Here is a 21,238-nt window from a genome sequence, read left to right as displayed (position 1 = left end):
AGTCTACTATGGCAGCAGATTCTGATGAGGAGGGTGAGAGAAGTGCTATTCACCTACATGAGGACTTAGGGATCCCTGATTCTTTGAGGACTTTGGCCCTGAGAAACCACCACTATAATTCTTTCCCCACATAGGCAAACACAGGAAAGTCTGGTAGAAGAAGATAAGAAATAGCTCTCTCTCCTCTGGGTGGTCAATGGACACTCAAGGAGCCTGTTCCCAGGATGTGGATGTGGCCGGGACAAGCTCTGTAAAAACAGATTATACTTTAGGCCAGCAAAGTTTGCAGCTTGGAACAACACTGATTGGTGGGTTGCTGCACTAGTGCTGCTCCTTGTGGCATTTTTTATTTGTTTGTCTTTTGACTAAGTAAACTCAATATTCATCCCATGGCTTAGAAAGTTGACACTGACAAGGACAGAGACATTTTGATTGGTGCTTCTGCAGTCTGGCTGCACCAGGGAAAGGTCAAATACTCCTCTCAGCTGGCCAGACCGGCATCAGTAAGCAGAGTCTGTAGGGTTGGAAGGCGTCACGCGTTAGGACTAGTGAAGCCTGGAAGAGAGGAGGTGAAAGAACGTTATTCTCCCTCTGCAGCAGAAATCACTATCACCTGCGATTCTGCTGGGGTGATTGTTTTTGCTTTTATGGGTTTTCCCCTTGGGTGGCTGTTTTAGCATCCATGCTGTCATTTTCCTTGGCTGGGAACCCAAAGCCGGGGGGGGGGGGGGGGGGGGGGCAGACCCAGGAATAGAACCTACCCTGCTCACCCTCGACCTACCACTCTAAAACTGTGCCCAGCTGCCTTGTACCACGGGTGACCTTTTTCTAAAAAGGAAAAGGCCAGAAACAACAGGGAGGCTTTCCAGAACACAACTCTGCTCTGCCCTGTATATAATATTCACCATATTCAGAATCTGGTTCAAACTGAGAAAATTCTATTGAGTATATTAGAGCAATGTTAGTTCTGGAAACAAACAAACAGACCCCAGAAGTGCAGTGGCTTGACACAGCGAAGTTTCTTTCTCTCTTTGTGGCAGTTCAGCGCAGGTGTTCTGGATTGGCCAAAAAAAAAAAAAAAAGGGCGGGGGGAGGGGAGGAAGGAGGGTTCTGTTTCATGCAGTCAGTTAAGGATTCAGGCTGATGGAGCCTAGGCTGCTTTCAATCTTTGTCTTCCAAGGTCACTCCGGGCATTCCCCAGGCAGTGGGGTGGGAAACATACCCCATGGAAATTTTAAAGCCTGGAGGTGGTACACATCCCTTCTACCACTCACTGAAATAAAATCAGTTCATGGCCACACTTAATCAAAAGGGGGCTGGAAAACACAGAAGAAACAAGTTATGATCAGTAAGAAATGCTGAGCAATCCACAGGCCAAGATGGAAGAGCTTCCAGGCATGGTGGTAACAGAAGGCAGGGGACTCCAGTGAGGACTCTTTGTTACCTGCCACTATCTAATTAACATACTCACTACCGAGTCCACAAGCATCTATTAAGTTCTTACTGTGTACGAGATGGTAAGTATTGGGCTAAATACTTTGAAGGGATGTTTAGGTGTTTTAAGACTTCGTTCCTTGAAGGAATTCACAGAATCGTGCAAGAGACAGACAAACACAGTGCCAAACAAGGAGACAAATACTGCAATAGAGAAATAGAGGAAGAGTCACACAATTTTTTTCAGCAGTGGGGTGGGGGGGGTGGAATTCTGTGGGGGAAAAATTCATTAAGTGGGCCATCCAGGATGATTAAAGAGCTTTCCAAATCAAAAATAAAGGGCAATTGAGAGAGGGAACAGCATCAGCAACGGCATGGAATTCAAAGAGCAAGGAATGTTCAGAGAATGGAATCTGGTGCACATGACAGGAAAAGATTTTGGATTTTACCCCTAGGCCAATGATTCTCCTTTTCTTGAATTACATGCTGTTTTCACCTCATTCTTCCCAGATATCTGGCTCAAGTGTTCATTTTGTGTACGTGTGGTGATGCGTCTTGGAGTATTGTGAAAGGAGGCTGTGCTGTGTCCTTGGGACTCAGTCCCTCTCCATCTCTACGCTGTGCTCTGTCTGAGGAGCTGAGGCCTCAGGCTTTGCATGGTAGCAACATGGCAGTAGCACACCCGGCCCTGGTAGTAAGTTCACATCCAACATGAAGTTCCAGCCAAGTTGTCTTGGTGTGTCATTGGCTCAGAGTGGCTCATTCGCCCATTCCTGAGCTCTTTTCTTCAGTTTGTATTTATTTTTTAACTCTGTGAGGTGGGGTGGAGGGAAGGGGCAGAGATGAGCTTTGCAACCTCCTCGCCTTTCATCTTGCTGACATCTTCAATCAATACTTTATCCCATGTATTGTACGGCTCTGGTCAGCCTTGAACCCATGCTTCTCTACCGGGCTTGGAGTAGTGAGAGTTGGTTGCCCAAAAGGAAACATAGGCACACTTACCAGATGATGGGTGAATGGACATATGGCCAAGGAAAAAATCCTTCCCAGAGTTTTCACCAGACAGACTGTGCCCAACTGGCTGACTGCCAGGACCCAAAACATGCCTTGGGCTTTTCTGACATGTCTACCTTTTCATAAACCACCTCCTTTTTTGGATTGTTCCAGCTCCCTCAGCTGGTCCAAATACTCTCTATCGTTAAAAATTAAGGAAAAACAGCTCAAATCCACTTCCTTTATGATGCCCAAAGTGTTCAGTGCTTCCTGCAAAAAAAATTATAGCACTGTATACACCACTCCTTAGGAAACAAATGTTCTCCACTTCTTACTGCCTGCCAACTTTTAATGACTACAGTTTTTCCCTCCAGTGTGACTCTAAACTCCTTTAGGGAAACAACTTCACACATCTTTCTCTTCCCTCGATACCTAATTTGTATTTCCCTTGATTTACATATTTATGTCCCCCCTTGTTCTAAAATGGATCAAAGGTATCTTACAAAAATGCACTTGTACCACGGCATAGAATAACGTTATAAGTAAGCAGGTGAGCTGCTTTGGAGAACCTCGTTGCTATACAAGAAGTCTGACTACTCGGAGACTGCCATGCTGTGAGGAAGCACAAACCAATCGTACGGAGAACAAGTGGCCAGCCATGCCCTCATTGTTCTAGCCATCCTAGCTTGGGCACCAGACACATGAGTGAAGAAGCAATTTCAGATACGATAGCCCAAGCAGAAGGTACATGGAGCAGAGGAATCTAGCTGATGGCCAACATTTAGGACCTAGATATAGGACCACAGCCAAACTGTCCCAAACATATCCAGCCATGAGAGCCATCCTGCTGAGACTCCACATTGTGTAGCAGACATAACCGCCCCAGTGGGCCCTGATCTAATGAGTACTCGGCTCACAAAGCCTCATTCAAGGCACTATGCCAGATTCAGAGGGCAATGCCAACGTGCTAAGTCCTGCTTAGTGTACAGAACCCAGAAATCTGACAGGGTAAGAAGAGTCAGATTTACATCTAGTAGTTCCAGTTCTGGATAAAATGGAATAAGCACCCTCCACTTTGTTTCTCCCAGTGATAAAACCTGGATAGAATGCACCAAGGAATCTGAAAAGTAAGTGCTAGCAGCAATTTGGGAAAGTATGCCAAGATAGGAAGCACCATTTTGTATGTCTGATATCTCATGAATTTATGGATGTAAAATGCAGAATCCGTATGCACTCTTGTATCCAGAATACATTGGTAATTCTGAAATTTTAACAGTAGGAAAACCACACAATTAAAAAGGGGGCAAAGACTTCAACAAAGATTTCACCTTTGAAGGAAATACAAATTAAAGTCATGAACTACTGCTACTTATCTATGAAAATACTTTTTTAAAAAATACAATACGAAGGCTGGTGAGGACAAGGGACAAGTGAGTCTCCCATACATCGCTGGTGGGAATCCGAAATGGTACTGGGATTGGTACTGGGTACCAATCTCCAGCCACTCTGGAGAGCAGTTTGGTAGCTACATGTAAAGCTAAATGTACACTTACCAGGTGAGCCAAAAATCCCATTCCAAAAGCACTTGAACAGGTGAATGGATAACAAACAAAACACATCCTTATAAAGGAATATTATCCAGTAATAAAAATGAACAAGCTTAAATGAATCTCAAAGACACGTCAAGTAAGAAGAACCCCTATGGGCTGCCTACTATATGACGCCATTTATAAGATATTTTCAAGAAAACAAAACTGTGGTAATGGAGCCTGGAACAGTGGTTGCCCTCGGTTTGGGGGAAGGGTTGCAAGTACAAAGAGAAAGCACAGGCGAATCCCCTGGGGTGATAGAACTGCTCCATATCCCGATCACGGTGGCACTGGCTACATAATTTTACACATGTATGAAAATGCATGAACTATACACCAAAAAGGGAGATGGACTGACTTTAAGTTTTAAAATAATACTTTTTAAAGGGTGGGATGGAAAACACTCCACCTAGACAATTGTCTATAACAGAAAAAATTGAAAAACCAGAGTACACGACACGCAGGAAGAGAACACCTGAGAATTTTACCAGAGAGACAAACCTTACCTTTAAGCTTCGACATTTCCAGAAGTATGGTGATGGAGCTCAGGCCTGGTCCAGAAAACTCTCTTTGCTGACGGCAGCTGCTGAAATGAAGGGTATTTATATGCTGACAGCTTGATGCAGGCGTTAACTATTCTCCGAGGAGGAAGTCAAAGTATTGACCGATCCCCACCTGTCACAATACTATACCTCTAAGCCCTCACTGGTGAACCAGGTAACCAACCTCACCCTGCCCTTCTTGTTTATACACCTGAAAACACTTTCAGGAGGCTACCTCTTTCAAATATTTTTTTTAAAGATTTTATTTATTTATTCATGATAGTCGCACAGAGAGAGAGAGAGAGGCAGAGACACAGGCAGCGGGAGAAGCAAGCTCCATATAGGGAGCCCGACGTGGGATTTGATCCCGGGTCTCCAGGATCATGCCCTGGGCCAAAGACAGGCGCTAAACTGCTGAGCCACCCAGGGAATCCCAGGCTACCTCTTTCAAATCTCAAAGCACCTCTGTGGGGAAGGGTGGGGAAGGTATTAGTAGGATTATATATGACGGAGGAATAAACCATGAGTGGGGTGAAGAGATCTGGCTAGGGGCAAGCATCAGGGGAAAGTCCATAGGCAGAGACTCGGGGCTTTTGGCTTGTACTCTCCATTCACTCCGTCATTTGTCCATCTAAAAAAATATTTCTTGAGTACTAACTGTATGACAGAGGGCATGTCTCCAAATGCTTAAACTCCAGCTGAAAGAAAAGACATATGTGTAGATCTTCAAAACAAGGTACGAAATAATAAAGACCATATGTACAGTAAGAACAGTAGGAGTTACAATAGGAGTTAGCTGTTGAGGGATGGGAGCTGAGAAACGTGTCCTTTCCAGGAGAGATGTCATGGAAAGGATGGGCTTTGATCTGAGTGTTGAAAGTGGGAAAGAATTTTGAAAAACTGAGACTGAGGCAGGGACATATTCCAAATGCAAAGTATGTGTGGTAGCCTCGGTGATTTCTGCCTCCTGATACCCAAGGGCCTCATGTGGTTCTTCCCATGCTGAATCAGGGCCGCTCTGGGTGAATGACAGACTAAGGCAGAGGCGATAGCACAGGGCTTCTAAGACCCGCTCATACAGGGCATGGTGGCTTGTGCCTCATCTCTTAAATGCTCATTCTGGGAGAAGCCAGCCACCGTGTCAGGAGGTTGCTCAAGATCCCACATGGAGAGGAAGTGAGACATCCTGTCAACAGCCAGCACCAACTCACCATCAGTGTGAGCGAGCTACCATGGGATCCTCAAGCTCCAATCGAGTTTTCAGATGACTGAGAACCCCAGCAGGTATTTCAGTGCAACCTCATGAAAAACCCCAATCCAGAAACAGCCAGCTAAGCCACTCCTCAAATTTCTGACCCACAGAAACCACAAGAGATATAAATAATTATTGCTATTTTAAGCCATTGAGCTTTGGGGTGAATTTTTTTTTTTTTTTTTTTTTTTTACACAGCATTAGGTAACAATAAAATATGTCAGCCAGCCTGCAGAAGAAACAACCACAAGGAAAGTTCAGAAGATAGTCCTCTCCCAAAGGCCAGGCAGGCAGAGGTTCCAGCTGGGTCCAAGGTAGAAATGACCTGAACAACATCCATGGCAGGAAGAACTGAGAAGAAGGGACACAAAGGCAAGGTGTCACAAAGAGAAAATGCCCCAGTTGCCCTCGGATTCTGTGCTGAACAATTAATGGTTATTTCCTCCGACATCAACAACTCTAATGTTCTTAGCAGAAATAACTTAGGGAACACAAGCAAGCCGTTTCCTTTATACCTCACTTCTCATCATGCTAGATGACAAGTATTGGCCATTCACCACAGTCATTTTCCTTTCTTCCCAGACACAGAATTCTACCACATTTCTCAGCTCCCTTCCTATTCAGCACGGTCATGTCACCACATTCTGGAACACAAGCAGAAGTGAGGTACAGAACTTCCAGGCCTACACCAGGAAGTCTCCTGCAGGCTCCTTTGTTCTCTCTTCACACATGTGCTCCTCTAGGTGGGAGGTCCTAGAGGATGGTAGATCAATAACCACCATGGGTCCCAAATTCCTTCACAGAAGGCCGACTGCCAGATACCTGCAATCAACAACTGTATGAACAAGAAATAAATTTCTTTTGTGTGAAAAAATAAATAAGTGAACCTACCAGGACAATGTAAAGTGAGTGTAGGAAAAAAATGTAGAATGGACTAAAGAATGAGCCCAGTATACAGACACACGCGCACACCCCGGGCTGGATGCTTGTTAGAGATGAGCCACAACATTATGATCTTGAGCTTTCTAGTAGCCAGAGCAAAAAGGGAAACATGATCGGTGACATGATTCACAGAGACCAAGAGATTTAGAAAAAGAAGAAAGTCACTCAGGAAAAGTATGACTACTTCCAGTAATGCTACACGACCTACCGAATCTTAGCAGGCTCCTCACAGGAACCAGAGTGTTTCACCATCTCGTGTGTCTTGCTGCATTTTCTCCCTGTGTATTTTCCTGGGGCGATGTAATTAGAACACTGACTAGAGAATGAGAAAGGAAGAATAATCGAGTGTAAGTACAACTGTAAAAAGTCATTATGATTTGCTTTTAAAACCAGTAATTACCACTCTTACTTAACACGTAAATCACTATTAGGATCTTATTTGAACTACAACTGGATGCTTGTTATTTGACAGAGAATGCTTTTGAGAAAGACCTAACATCTTCCCACAACTGGGGTCCTTTCCAAGCTCTCCTTAGAGGAAGAGGGAAGGGACAGTCAGGAGGGTAATTTAATGCTTTAGTTAAAACCTTGACTAGGACCTATTGTAAGGGAGAAAAGCAGAACAGGATGAATTAATAAACATGCAAAGTAACCTCTGGCAGGCCCTATAAAAGCAAACGCAGAGAGTTGTCTGTTAAGGGGAAAGCTTCAAGACTGGCCATTGGTAAAATAAAAAGGTTACAAACCGAACCGGGAAATCAAGACTCTTCTGGCGAACAGGCCTGATTTGAGAATAGTTGACTGGGGCAGTGAGGATGGAAGAAATGTGAAACACAGGAGAGCTCTGGGCCTCGAGACCCGGGAGACTGCCTTACTAACTGTGGCCAGTGAATAGTGTCAGTCATGTCAGGGAGCATTTAAAGGAAACTAGAGGAAAACTGCTCTTGGGTGGGCCCTGGAGGTCTCCACAACAGGGGAATATGGTACTGCAACAGTAGCCTGGTAAGTCTTCGGGTCTGGGGTGTGGCACGGGAAGGATATTTGGAATTAAATGCACTTAAAATATGAGTTGCACACCATGTGTAGTGATAGTCATTTAGATTCCCCTAGAGTCAGGCAAACTAGCTGTGAATCTGACAACAAGATGGATAAATTATGATCCTGACAACTCAAAATCTGGCAAGAGCTGGAGAACTATTCCAGTAGTAATGACAGAAATAGGTCAGGCTCGGACTGAGCCAGAGCTAAGGAACAAATATTTCTAGTATTTTATGCAAAATACTATTCAGCCATTCTTCTTTCAGTTCAGGGAAGCTCAGAAACAATAAAAAACAGTATTTATATGACTTTGGAGGAATTTAGGAAAGCCGCCAGGACACCAGAAATCAGGAGGATCAATGGGTGAAGATGGATTTATGTTGTATCCTTTTAAGTGGTGCTGTAATCTCAGACCTCAGGTTCTGCCTTCAGAGTGACATAAACCTAATAACCTTCCCCAGCCTTGGAAACATCTCTTTTCCTCCAATCTCCAAAGCGATTTCTTCCGCTTCAATCTCTTGAACTACTGTGAACCGCTCCGAAGACAATACAAATACTGCCTTGCTCTATAGATAGCGCAGACACCCTCAGTTGCTTACCCAATAGTCATTTCTCTCTTTCCCCTTGTAAACAAAACCCCAAATTTGCTTGGCAAGGCATCCTCTTCTACTTGGCTGTGTGCCTCACGGGACAAGCCATGGCAATCCTGTTTCCTTTGCCAGTCCTTGCTTAGGAGTAAGCAGGGAGACCATTCTGTGTACCACGATGTGAGAAGGAATCTATTGGATGGAAAGGTTTCTCAGCTTTAAAAAAAGAGATGCATGAGCAAAATCGTCATTCTGCAGCTGATTCACACTGTCATGGCTCTATGTGCTTGAAGCCGGGATAACAGTTATATAACAAAAGGTACTAGTGAAGGAAAAGTCAACTAATGAGAGCAGAGTAGAAAGGCAGAGAGAACTAACATCCTTGACGTCATTAAGGCCAACAAATCTGCCAAGCCGGAGCTCCCCATTTTTAGGACTTATAAATGTTTTCATTGTTTAAGTGATTTTGACTTGAATTTTCTGGTTTTCTATTACTAGCAGCTGAAAGTATAACAACTGTTAAACAGATATGTGTGTATTTATACTCCTCGTGTTAGATTTCATAATAAACACCTTTGTTATTACTCACAGTGTCTGCCATACACCAATGTCAGAGAATGCTGGTTCCTTGAAGAGGCAAATGCACGGATGGATAGATCTGCCATTCTTAATACTAGCTGCATTCCCTCACCTAGTAAATCATAGGTGCATAAACCAGGAATCTATTCTAGATGCTTCTCTATTCTCCTTTCTCTGTAGCCAATTCTTCTCCAAGTTCTGTTCATTTCTTCTACATTCATCTCAAATCCATTTAATTCTCTTCATCTCTACCACCATTCTATTTCAAGCTACCACCATGTCTTAACTGGACTAGTGCAGTAGTCTCCCAAGTAGCTTCCTGAAATTTCTCAAATCTGTTTTCCACACTGCAGCCAAAGGGAATCCTTTTGAATGTGAAATCCCCTACTTCCCCCACCTCCATCCTTGATTAAAGGATAAAAGAACAAAATTCCAAAATTCATAAGATTCCACAGGTCTATATGGCCTGATGCCATCTATCCTTCTAGGCTACCTCTTGCCCTTGATATTCTTACCAGACAGGCCTCCTGTTGATTCTTTGATGTACCCTACTTTGCACATACTATTCTATCTGCCTGGCAGGCTCTCCCCTCCTGGCACCCCTCCACAATCACATACCTGTGAGTCCCACCTACCATTTTTCAGGACAGTCTTGCCTTTCTTCTACTTTCTGAGTAGCTGATTCTCTGTTGTGCCTTTGCTAATTCCATATACCCTCCAGTCATAGCCAGGATGGCCATACAAGCTCAGACACTTCTGATAGTGAATGAGGGGACTATGAATAATTACACTGAGACAACATGCAGGAAGAGAGATTTTCCTGAGATAACAGAACATTTGGTCACCTCAGTCTTCATACTAACTTTTTTGGTTTTAATTTAAAGTCTGCCTCCCCCAGAACTCTACATGGGCAGACAACATGTCTTTATTTTCTCACCATCACATTCTCCATGCCTAGCACAGTCCAGATTCAATAACATTTGTTGGAGGAACACTGGAAAGGATTATAACTCAGCTCATTTTCTTTTCCTATTTTTTTATAATCTTCTTAGACCAGTGTTGATGCTTTATTCTTGTGTATTTTTAAACATCTTATCATTTTTGCATGGCATTGCTTTATTGCTGACTTATGCATTTAGTTGACAAGTATCCACTGAACATCTAGTATGTGCCAGGCATGCACTAGATGCTAGGAATATAATAGGAAACAAGACACAGTTCCCGTCCTTAAGGAACTCACAGTCTTATCAGGGAGCTACTTGAAGTCCACTAGGATTCTAGATCAGTTTTTACCATGTTAATGCCTAGGCAATCAGGGCTTGACCTGAGCATGAAAGAGATGATCTTTTTTTTCATTTCCTTCTCATTTGTGTCATTTCCTTCATGTCAGTTTCAAGATCAGTGCTTTCATGATTTCCATTTCTTCCTAACACCTGTCTCCAGGAAACATTTAGCTACTTTACAATCGTTTCAGATTCTGTCAATATATTAAAAATCGTATTCATGCATATCAATTTCCAAAAAAAAATGGAAATCTCAAGGTGGCTGAAATGAAGAGCAATGAGTTTAGGATCCGATCCCGAAGCTTCCCCATGAGTGGTTATCAAATTCAGTAATAGCTAGTAGTTTGGGTTTTAACGCATAGGCCAGGATATGAGGTTATGAGTTCAATGAGACACTGACTGAGAGCTAATATCTCTTCACGAGCTGCAATACTCAAAATATAGCCTTGGTAATGAGGGGCCTAGAAAAAAGATCTGCCCACCTTATAAGAGAAATAAATGATGAAGTTTGCTATTCTGGGCTATGGAAAAGGAAAAAAAATTGTTCTGAGAAAAAAGAAAATCTCAGGCCTCTGCCTCATGTTGTATCAAAGTTAGAATGTACACTTCTGTCATGGTTTGGGAATTGTCATGATTGGAAATTTACATAAAAATTAGTCCTGGGACAGTGATATCTCTAGAGTAGCTGATAGAAGTGAACAGAAAATCTCTATGGAATGGCACTTTTACAGCTTAGGCCACACTGGATTTTCACAGGAAGGTTTCCACCGAAGGTGAGGTTATAATTCAAAATAGAGGTACAAAAACAGAAGGGTAAGTACTCAGTAACCTACAATAGTAGAAGTTATTATTTCAAAAGATGTCTTAGGTGGAATCTCCTGGAACAAGATTTTGAGATAGAGATTTGCATACCGGAGGTTGATTAGAGAGTAACCTAAGGAACACATTTGAGGATGTGAAAGGATTCAGGCAGAAGGAAATACAGTGATACAGTCGCAACAGAGCAGCCAGTTGATCTCATAAGGACTTTTGGAATTAGGGGATGATCTTCAAGAATATACCAAATTGAGACAACAAAACTGGGCCCTTATATCCCAATATCAACCAGCCACTAGATGCAAGTCGCCCCTGAGAAGAGGTCATAAACCTGGGAAATATGGTTCCCTTTGGCCAAAGACAATCCCCAGAGAGACCCAGAAGTGAGCTAGCAGCAGCCAATACATCAAGCCACAAAGATAGAATGTCTCATTCCTGGAATTGGAGATGAGAGGTGGGGATTCTGAGCAGCACACATCAGCACCATGCTACTTCACTCTTGAGCTGCCCAGATCCATTTACATTTGCATTTTGTGGAAAGCATGTCCCTTTTGGGAAGAGCACTCTCAGGATTCTGGTTGGTCTCAATTCCTAAGGAATCATACAGGGGAACTAGTGGAGAAAGCTTGCAGATCTTACTGCTGCAACTAATTTTAAAAGCATAACCAGTTTTCACCATCTCCTTTCTTTACTACCCATTCTAAAGTCTCCTCACCCTTGGTTAGTACCTGTAATGGTCTTAGTAACTAAACTGGTGGAAGCCATGAAGGCCTAAGTTTCTAAGCACTATGTCGTTCTGAAGTTGTGTCTATTGCACTTATCCATTAAGCACCTCAATTGGGCAGTACAGTATCAAGACATGCCTCAATTGCTCAGTAAATGTGAAACATAGTCTTCCTCTTTTCCATTAGATAACAGCAGTTCTATTTATTCCTGATCAGTGTGAGTTACCCTTGCAAGGTTGGTGTGTCCTTTCTTTGCCTACTGGTCTCTTGGCATGAGGAACCCTAAGTGACCCAGTGGCAGCCAAATTAAAAGTAAAATGGGACTACTACTGTGTTCCCTGGTGGAAGCAGTCACCCTCCGGGAATAAGGACTTCTATCACAGGAAAACACAGGAAAAACAAATTCCAAAAGTGGGTCATTGTGAATGATAGTAAGATAAAGGGACATAAAATAGAAAAGAGTTCTTAAGAAATGTGGTGGATAGAATATGAAGCTCCAACATTTTATCATATGAATAAATATAATGTGAACTCTCCAAAAAAAGAGAGAAAGGTATATAATGGGAAACAAGCAAAGTAAAAGTATGAAAGCAGAAAATCATATGGTGGAAATAAAACAAAATGTATATAATCACAATAAATATAAAGGATTGAACTCAACCACTAAAAGGCAGAGATGCTCAGATTAGAATTAAAATCCAGTTGTATAAAAGAGACAGCAAAACATAATGGTACAGAAAGATAAAAAGGTAACTGATTAGAAAAAACTTAAGAAAGAAATTCTTATTTAAAAAGGCCATTGTGGTTTTTTTGTATTAAACAAATTAATTTTTAAGGCAAAACAAATTTTTATGGATAAAGATGGTCAATATTTTAAAAATTACCAGGAATGTAGGGTTCTGAACCTATACACATGCACTTAACAGCACAGATTCCAAATATGTAAAGAAATTCAGGGTTTGGTGGCAGGCTATTAAAGTGCTACATCTCCTGGAAGTTTTGCATTTTCACAAGGCTTAGTACCTCAAGAAGAAAAAAGCAAATTTAAAAGAGTGGGTTTTTAACCCTAACTATTCAGAAGAAAGGTTAACATAAATGCTCTGGAAAGTGATGAAACAGGTCCCTTTTTTTTTAAAACCCAGGGATCCCTAGGTTTTAGATTTCTTTATGAGAGCTTAGCTCAACCCCACAATTCATTTATTCAATTTACTTCCTAGAATTAATAAGGAAAAATTCAACTTCATAAACACAGCTGTACTGGCAAACAAACAAAATGAGATTAAAGGGACCTGTTTTGGGGATCCCTGGGTGGCGCAGCAGTTTGGCACCTGCCTTTGGCCCAGGGTGCGATCCTGGAGACCCGGGATCGAATCCCACGTCGGGCTCCCGGTGCATGGAGCCTGCTTCTCCCTCTGCCTGTGTCTTTGCCTCTCTCTCTCTCTCTCTCTCTCTCTGTGACTATCATAAATAAATAAAAATTTAAAAAAAAAAAATCTAAAACCTGAGCCTATAGTTAAAGATACATACATCAGGGTAGATTTTCCATGTGAGTTTGTTAGGAAACAGACACAATTTTTGAGAACTTTCGACTGGCTGACAGCTCGATAACAAAGCCAAATTCTGGAAATAAAGAATATATATATATATATATATATATATATATATATATATGCTGTTCTGTCTTTTTGTTTTGTTTGCTTGGCTGGGAAGTTTTTCCTTTCTTTAATTAAAATAAATCTCAGTGGTATGGCTTATATAATCATAGTCTCAATCAAAAAGGTCCTCCCCATGGACTACAATTCTACGAGAACCACATACCTCTCATTTACAATATCTATTTACAAAAGCAGACGATCTCTTCTCTCTTACATGTAGGTTCTTCTGCTTCTTTATACCTCCATGATTTTCTCACCCATTCTTGCTTGTCCTTTCTCAAATGAAAGTGAAAAGGAATAAATGAATCAGGGCTTAAATCAGGCAGGATTTTGTAATCAGTAATACTGTGACAGGATGAGGAGGTGGAGAAAGGGAGCAGAGGGAGGAGAGAGGGGAGAGAGAATGTGGGTATAGAAGCTTTTGCAGGGGATGTAGACCTTGGGAAGGGAGGTGATAGATATATTCTTGATGGCCTCACCAAAGGGGAGATTTGGCTGCTAAATTTGACCTTGCTCCCAAGTAATTGATGAGACGTAACAATATCATCAGAATAATGGTAATGAGCTATAGATGCAGACTCTCTGCCTGTGGAGATTGCAGACAAAATAGACTTTAAGGGAAAACACATTATTCAGGCTAAGAAGACTCATTTCATAACTTCCTGTTAGGAAAACTTTGATGGGGTTATTTGATTGCGGTGAGCTCAGTTCTCCCACATCTGAAGAGCAGGAAAATTCAATGGGAAAAAAACATGTTCCCCACTAGACTTGGTGGCCATGTCTGAGCCTCCAGTCTCCTTGCTCCTGTCATCCTAAGAGGGAAATCTCACTAATGCTTCAAAATCAGGTTCAACATCAAGTTCATTATTAGGCTCTGTCTTAGTTAGACTTTGGTACTCCTTCTCTGATACTTGAAAAGGCCAAATATTTTCCTAGTTGTGGTTTTAGAATAAATTAACTTCTTCATTTCTGCTTTCTTTGTATTCCCTCTTGAGAATGTTCCTTTGAGGAAGATTTTTGTGTTTCTATCTGCAGTAATCTGACTAAACATTTTACAGCTAAGGCATCTCATTTCTGGTCTGTAGTTTACCTTGTTAAATGGGATTTCAGTCATGCATCTTGAAAAGCTCTGCCTCTGGAATTTTGGTTTACCCTTGTGAATGTTCTCACTGACTTTGGAAGCAATTCCTCATTGTTGTTGGATTTTTTTTTTTTTTTATCTGTGTGGCAGCAGCCTTTCTACTGGTGTCTACCTTTTATTGATTTATGGTAATAGATGACCAGCCCCTTCTTTTCTGTCACTTACAGGTTGACCTCTTTAGTTGAAGTTTTTCTAAAACTGGCACACAAGGTATAAGAACAGATAACCTTGTAAATTCAAAGGCTGGTTCCACTGAGTTAAAAATCCTATCATTCCAAGATGCTGGAACTTGATGCTGATGAAAATTGAAACACACAGTTTGTTTGGTTCTTGGTGCCTCACACTGAGAGTTATTGCCGTAAATCTAGGTTTGTAAACCTGGGTTTGTGATATCTCTCTTTTAGACCAGTGGGCTTTAGATTCTGGTGTGCATCAGAATGAGGCAGCAAGCAATTAGAAATACAGACTTCCAAGCCCAACCTCTAGATATTAATTCAATAGATCTGTGGGGCCCTGGGATCTACATTTTAATAAGCTGTTTGGGTGATTTGATGCAGATCATACTTCAGTCTTCATGAAACAAGATGAGAAAGAGAAAAGTATTTCCTGACTGCTCTATGGATTTGCTAGAAGTTGTCCTGGCACTGATTGCTAGGCCCTAGTGTTCTCCTGATGAACAAAAACAATTTCTAAGTCAGCATCAGACAAGGCTACTCTGTGACCAAGATGGATCAAGACAAAAACAAGATCATTCTGTGATCATGTCTGAACACAGACAAAATAAAAAATAATGTGCAAACCACCAAATACCAAAGAATCCCCTGCACACACTCCCAGCTAATATGAGTGATCGATGGTACTTTACCAGTTATAGCTTTATCCTCGGTATATTCTGGCCTCCTTATAGATACATTTTACTGAGATACACAATCATAGGATTACTCTTGCTTCTTCACAGTATCCAAGCCAGAGCAAAGCCCTGGTGTCATAAACCCTCCTCAAATCACCCAACACAATCGTACCTGTAAGTCCTTTCTAACGCCTCCTTGTGAAATGTCACCATAGGCCCCATAGTGTGCTTTCTCCTTCACTGCAACACATACTAAAACCAACTTGTGGGATCCCTGGGTGGCGCAGCGGTTTGGCGCCTGCCTTTGGCCCAGGGCGCGATCCTGGCGACTTGGGATCGAATCCCACATCGGGCTCCCGGTGCATGGAGCCTGCTTCTCCCTCTGCCTGTGTCTCTGCGCCTCTCTCTCTCTCTCTCTCTGTGACTATCATAAATAAATAAAAAATAAAAAAAAATAAAAAATAAAAAATAAAACCAACTTGTTCTGCTACAGGTATGTTCCTGATGGTCCTTGGCTGAAGGCTATTGACCAGAGCTTGTAGCTAGACCAAAACTGTCCATTCTTTCTGTGTGCCCATGGTGTACTCACTACTTATGGCTACTAAGCAACTCAAGGACCTTCCTTAAAGCATTCCTAGGTATTTGTGCTCTCTGTGATAGAAATTATGGGTATTTATTGTGCTAGTCATGACCCACACAGTATGGTACACACAAAGTGGGTCATTGAGGAGAGTTCAATTAACTTGCAGTGGCACTGTCAAAAAAAAAAGATGAATTACCGGACACTAGCAACAGCTGTGAGCCGCTACCACCCCTAAACCTGAAGGAGCAAGAGCAAGGAGAAACTAGCAGAGACCAAGCCAGTCACAGAGGAGGCCACCCAACAGGAGCCAGAAGGGCAGGAGCTAGGGAGACAAACACCCTGACATTGCTCTTTTCTCTCCCCTCAATCTTTTGCCCACTGTCTCTGTAGATGCCAACGGGAGTCAAGGGCAAGAAAGCCCATGATACAGTCTATGTGATCAGCCTCCAGAGGCCAGAGCAGGGCATGAGTGGAAGGGCAAATGGAGACCAGGCAGCAGACTTATAAAAAGTCCATTCTCTTTATTCAATAACCTGTTTATACCACCTGTGCTGTAGATGTGGGATGTTGGCAAATATTACATAAAACAATAAGCCTAAGTTATGGAAAACAGAGTTCTTAATCCTATGAAAACTAAATCAAATGCTTTGAAAAGACTAAATGAGAACAACAAGAAACAAACGATTGTGCCAATGATGCACCAGATACCGTTCTAAACAGTTCCCATGTATTTTATTAGTTCCCTATTGCTGCTGTAACAAATGATTTCAAGTTTAACGACACAAAGCAAATTTATTCTCTTACTGTTGTGGAGTAAGAGCACTAATTCCAAAATGGGTCTTAGTGGACTAAAATCCAGGTGTCAGCAGAGCTGCATTCCTTCTGGAGGCTCAAGGGGAGAATCCATTCCTTGTTTGTCCAGCTTCTGGAGGCTGCCCACATTCTTTGGTTTACATCTCCCTTCCAGAAGTCATATCACTCCAACCTCTGCTTCAATCAGCAATCTCCTCGGACTCTCCTGCTTCCTTCTTTCTCTTATAAGGATCTTCCTGAATAATTCCTTATGATCTCCCATCTCAAAAGATTAACTTTTTTTAAAAAAGATTTTTATTTATTTATTCATGAGGCACACACACACACAGAGAGAGAGAGAGAGAGAGAGAGAGAGAGAGGCAGACACACAGGCAGGGGGAGAAGCAGGCTCCATGCAGGGAGCCCGACGTGAGACTTGATCCCGGGACTCCAGGATCACGCCCTGGGCTAAAGGCAGGCTCTAAGCTGTTGAGCCACCCAGGGATCCCCAATACCCTTTTTAAAACCTAGAATTGCCATATAACTTAAAGCATTTAATTTAGCTAAAAAATTTTAGTCCGGGCCCTGGACTGAAGGCGGCTCTAAACTGCTGAGCCACTGGGGCTGCCCCTCAAGAGATTAACTTAATCACATCTGCAAAATCTTATTTGTCAGGTAAAGTGACAACATACACCCCAGTTCAGGAATTAGGCATGTTATTTCCTACAAACAAGGACATTCTCCTCTATAACCTCAATATAACCATCAAAATCAGAAAATTCACATGGATACATTACCACCATCTAATCCTCAGACCCCATTCAAGTTTTGACTGTTGTTCCAATAATGTCCTTTATAGTAGAAGAATCCAGTTATAAACCACACATCGCAATTAACTGTCACATCTCTTCAGTCATCTTTAATCTGGAAAAAGTCCACGACCTGTACTTGACTTTCATGACATTGACAATTTTGAAGATTATAGGCCAGTTATTTTGTAGACTGTCTTGTAGAATGCCATTATGAATTTATCCAAGGTTTCCTCATTTCTTTTATTCGGGAGTATCGTACAAGTGATGAAGTGATGCCGTGTCCTTTTTAAAGCATTTGATCAGATAATGCAGTTTTCATTTGTCCCACTACTGATGGCATTCACTTGAATCACTTGACTAAGGTGGAATCTGAAAGACTTTTACACTGTAAAACTGCTCTTTTTTTTCCTTTGTAGTTCATAAGTATTTCGTAAGGAGATATTTTGAAACTAGGTAAAATGACCCTGTCATTCATCCAGCACTCAATCCATTCATTCTTTATCTCCAGAAAGACTCATAGTTTTATTCATGGGTTATAATCCATTGATATAATTGCTTTAATGTCACCAATTCTTCCAATAGCATCTCCCTCAAACTGGCTTTATATACTCCCATCATTCTTTGAGCACTTTCTTGCTTATGAAGCACAAGATGTTTGGGGCTCCTCTTGTACTTTCCCTGGCCCAACCCTGGAATCACCTATTTCTCTAAGGAGTCCTAGAGTCCTTTCAGTGGGGCATGGGATTGGAAACCAAGATATGGGCACTAGATAGTGTACTTCGGTCTTTTGGACTCCTATAGTGGACAGAGCTAGGGAATATATGTTACATGTATATTTCTATTTCTAATATATCAAAAACCATCAGCCACTCCAATTTCAAACCAACCTCACAAGTCCTTTCTAGTTTCCTACCTTTTTATATTGGGTCAAGCGGTGAAGCATTATTTTGCCTACATATATTAACCCACTTGATCTTTACAACAATCTTATGATTTAGAAAATCATAGCCTGATCGTCCACAAACACCATACCATGTATTTCAAATGGTCCAAGAAAAAAGTTCTATATACTCCATTTGCAACTTTTCTGTAAATCTGTAATCGGTTCAAATTTTTTAAAAGTTTGTGCTAAAACAAACAAAAAACTTCTCTGTGGATTACCAGACTGTGAAATACAATAATGTTCATAGTGTTCCCAGTAATCTGAATGTGATAAAAACATTAATGCATTTTCCAAATTGGGGGAGGAGAGGGGAGAAAGACAGAGGAAGGCACAGAATTTTAATCTAAGAAGGGTGGGAGGGGGGAAAGATGATCCACATTGCCTTATCTTTAACAACTTAGGCTAGTGGTTCAGAGTAACAATCTTCAGTGTGACACTTCATTCATCATTTACATATGGCCATTTGACAACCATCCAGGCCTAAGGTCCACTCAAGAGCTGGAGGATCCTGATTAGCTAATCAGCCATCTTGGCTGAGACACAGCCCATCAATGTGATGGAACATATCAGCCTAAAACTAACCACTCAATGAATTTCTTAAGGCTTATTCAACTCCCTCATTGTGAGAAAAACAGAAACATGTGATGACTCACTGGGATCTCTCTCTGGTCCAAGTCTCTTCCTTTACAAACAGACAAACCCAAGCACAAAGTGGTTAAGAATTTTAACAAGGTTTCACAGCTATGGAGTGGCAGGACTCAGAAAACCCTCAGGTTCCCATTCACATCATCGATGGCCTGCCAAAATTGCCTCGTGTGCTCACTGACTTTGTTGTATGTAGCCACAGACTTCACCAAGTGGCAATGGAAGCCCTCTTCATGCCAGGTGATTAGGGCTGGGGTTGTTTGGTTCATTACTAAAGTCTGTCACAATGGGAAAGTCCTAATGTTTACGTGTTATATATAAACCTAAAACATTTTATTTGATAGTTTTTCTTTGCAACTTAATCTCCCCATTAGAGTTCCATGGGATTTTTCTTGTGTAAGTCAGAATCCATCATCTCTGATTTCCACTCTCTGTTTCCTTAAAGAGGAGTGATGACATAAAGACATTTGTTCAATAGTATGAGTGCAGGACCATTTTGGATGTTAATTTTTTTCTCTCTCTTTTAAAATTGCCTCATCCACATATAATTCAAGAGCAATTTTATTAGCTGTGTGACTTGGGCAAGTTCCTTAGCCTCTGTGTGCCTCAGTTGCCCTTAATACTCTAGGCTCATCTTGCATTTTCCCAGCCTTGGCCCTGGAATTAGGCATTGCTCCAAGGAGTCCTGCCTCCTTTCAGTGGAGAACGGTATTAGAACAGAAGTTTTTAATACCTTTTCTGTCAGTAGGGTAAAGAAGCAGAAGGCACTGTTTGCAGCCAACAAGGCAGTTTGGAGCTTCACATCTTGACCTGTAGTATGTAGGGGAAATTACTTCTAGATTAATTTATCCCCCAAAGTGTGTTGTCACCAAAAAGATACTGATTACTTATTCACTGAGAGGACTCTCAGCATTCAAATATTCAATTGCTATTATTGTCAAGATCACTTATTGATAGATATTGTTTCCTTTTTCACTTCATTCCTTTGTTAGCAGAGAGGCCTTACCTGCCCCCATGTTATGGTACTTAGCTCTTTATGCACTTCTAGATAGATTCCTGTGGGCCTGGTACACATTGATATGATACAATTCATGTTGCCTTAGAAGTCAGACAGATTTGTGTTCAAATCACTAATTTATTGATAATTTGAATTATAATTAAAGATACAGATATCTCTTTAAAATTAGGTGTGTATGTGAATATACACACACATACACACACACACACACACTCACTCACCCGCACGTGCCACGTGGTAAAGTATTCTCTAATGCTTTACGTTCTGACTGGGCTGACCTTGACCAAGTCTCATGCCTGTGTGTGTATCTGTCTCTTTGTTCACTGGTTTTCCTTTTGAGACTTGAGACCATACGAAGAATTTCAGGCATGTAAAAACTGATCAATAACAACAGTTCTGAAAAACCAGAAGATTAATTTCTCAGTGAAATTTAAATAAATGCATCACCTGTTCTTCTCAGAAGTTTTTGAGCCCACTAGCATTCTCAATGGTGTCCTCCCAATGGCCTTCTCATTATAGCCAATATGCTATTTCAGGAGAGGGTAGGAAGAAGCAACACCCCGTAAATCTGCTTCTTTCTGTGCTCAACTTACCAAGAGTACATCCTGCCACCTACTCATGTCAAAGTCCTCACGGGTCCTGGCTTACAGGCCTCATTTTCTCTCAACCACTCACTGTTGAGTTGTGAGATACCCTGTTCCCTCCATGTTTCAAAGACCACTCTGAGGGAAAGAAAACTGGGAAATCAGCAAAAAATGTATTGGTCCAGTCTGCACCAGTTAGCTGGAAAAAAAAAACAAAACTGTTGCCACGTAAAAATCTTCTGCAGTATCCTGCATTATGCTCTTGTCTTTGAACCACTTTGGTTGAAACTGCTTTTTCTTCCATTGTTTTTATTGTAATTTCATCGTGCAAAACCCTCCCTCTGATTTCACTGGAGTCTTGTGCAGAGTGAAGTATAGCCTCTCTGTCCTGTGATGAGATGGAAATCGTTATCCTTGCCCCCACGACACCAGAGG

At 41.7% G+C, this 21,238-nt stretch overlaps 1 long non-coding RNA gene across 4 annotated transcripts in view; it reads left to right on the top strand.

Annotated features, from left to right (window-relative positions):
- Positions 1-6,477: 6,477 nt before the first annotated feature.
- The window catches only part of LOC111092336, a 34,192-nt gene continuing 19,431 nt past the window's right edge, over positions 6,478-21,238 (top strand). For all 4 annotated transcript variants that reach the window (XR_005355587.1, XR_005355586.1, XR_005355588.1 and 1 more), the window contains exon 1: positions 6,478-7,099. This is a non-coding gene — a long non-coding RNA (uncharacterized LOC111092336). The remainder of the gene's footprint in view (positions 7,100-21,238) is intronic.

This window comes from Canis lupus, chromosome 2, assembly GCF_011100685.1.
Source record: "Canis lupus familiaris isolate Mischka breed German Shepherd chromosome 2, alternate assembly UU_Cfam_GSD_1.0, whole genome shotgun sequence".
In the NCBI taxonomy this organism is placed as follows: domain Eukaryota; kingdom Metazoa; phylum Chordata; class Mammalia; order Carnivora; family Canidae; genus Canis; species Canis lupus.
The sequence above is the reverse complement of the archived record's forward strand: the minus strand, read 5'-3'. Positions and strand labels throughout refer to the sequence as shown.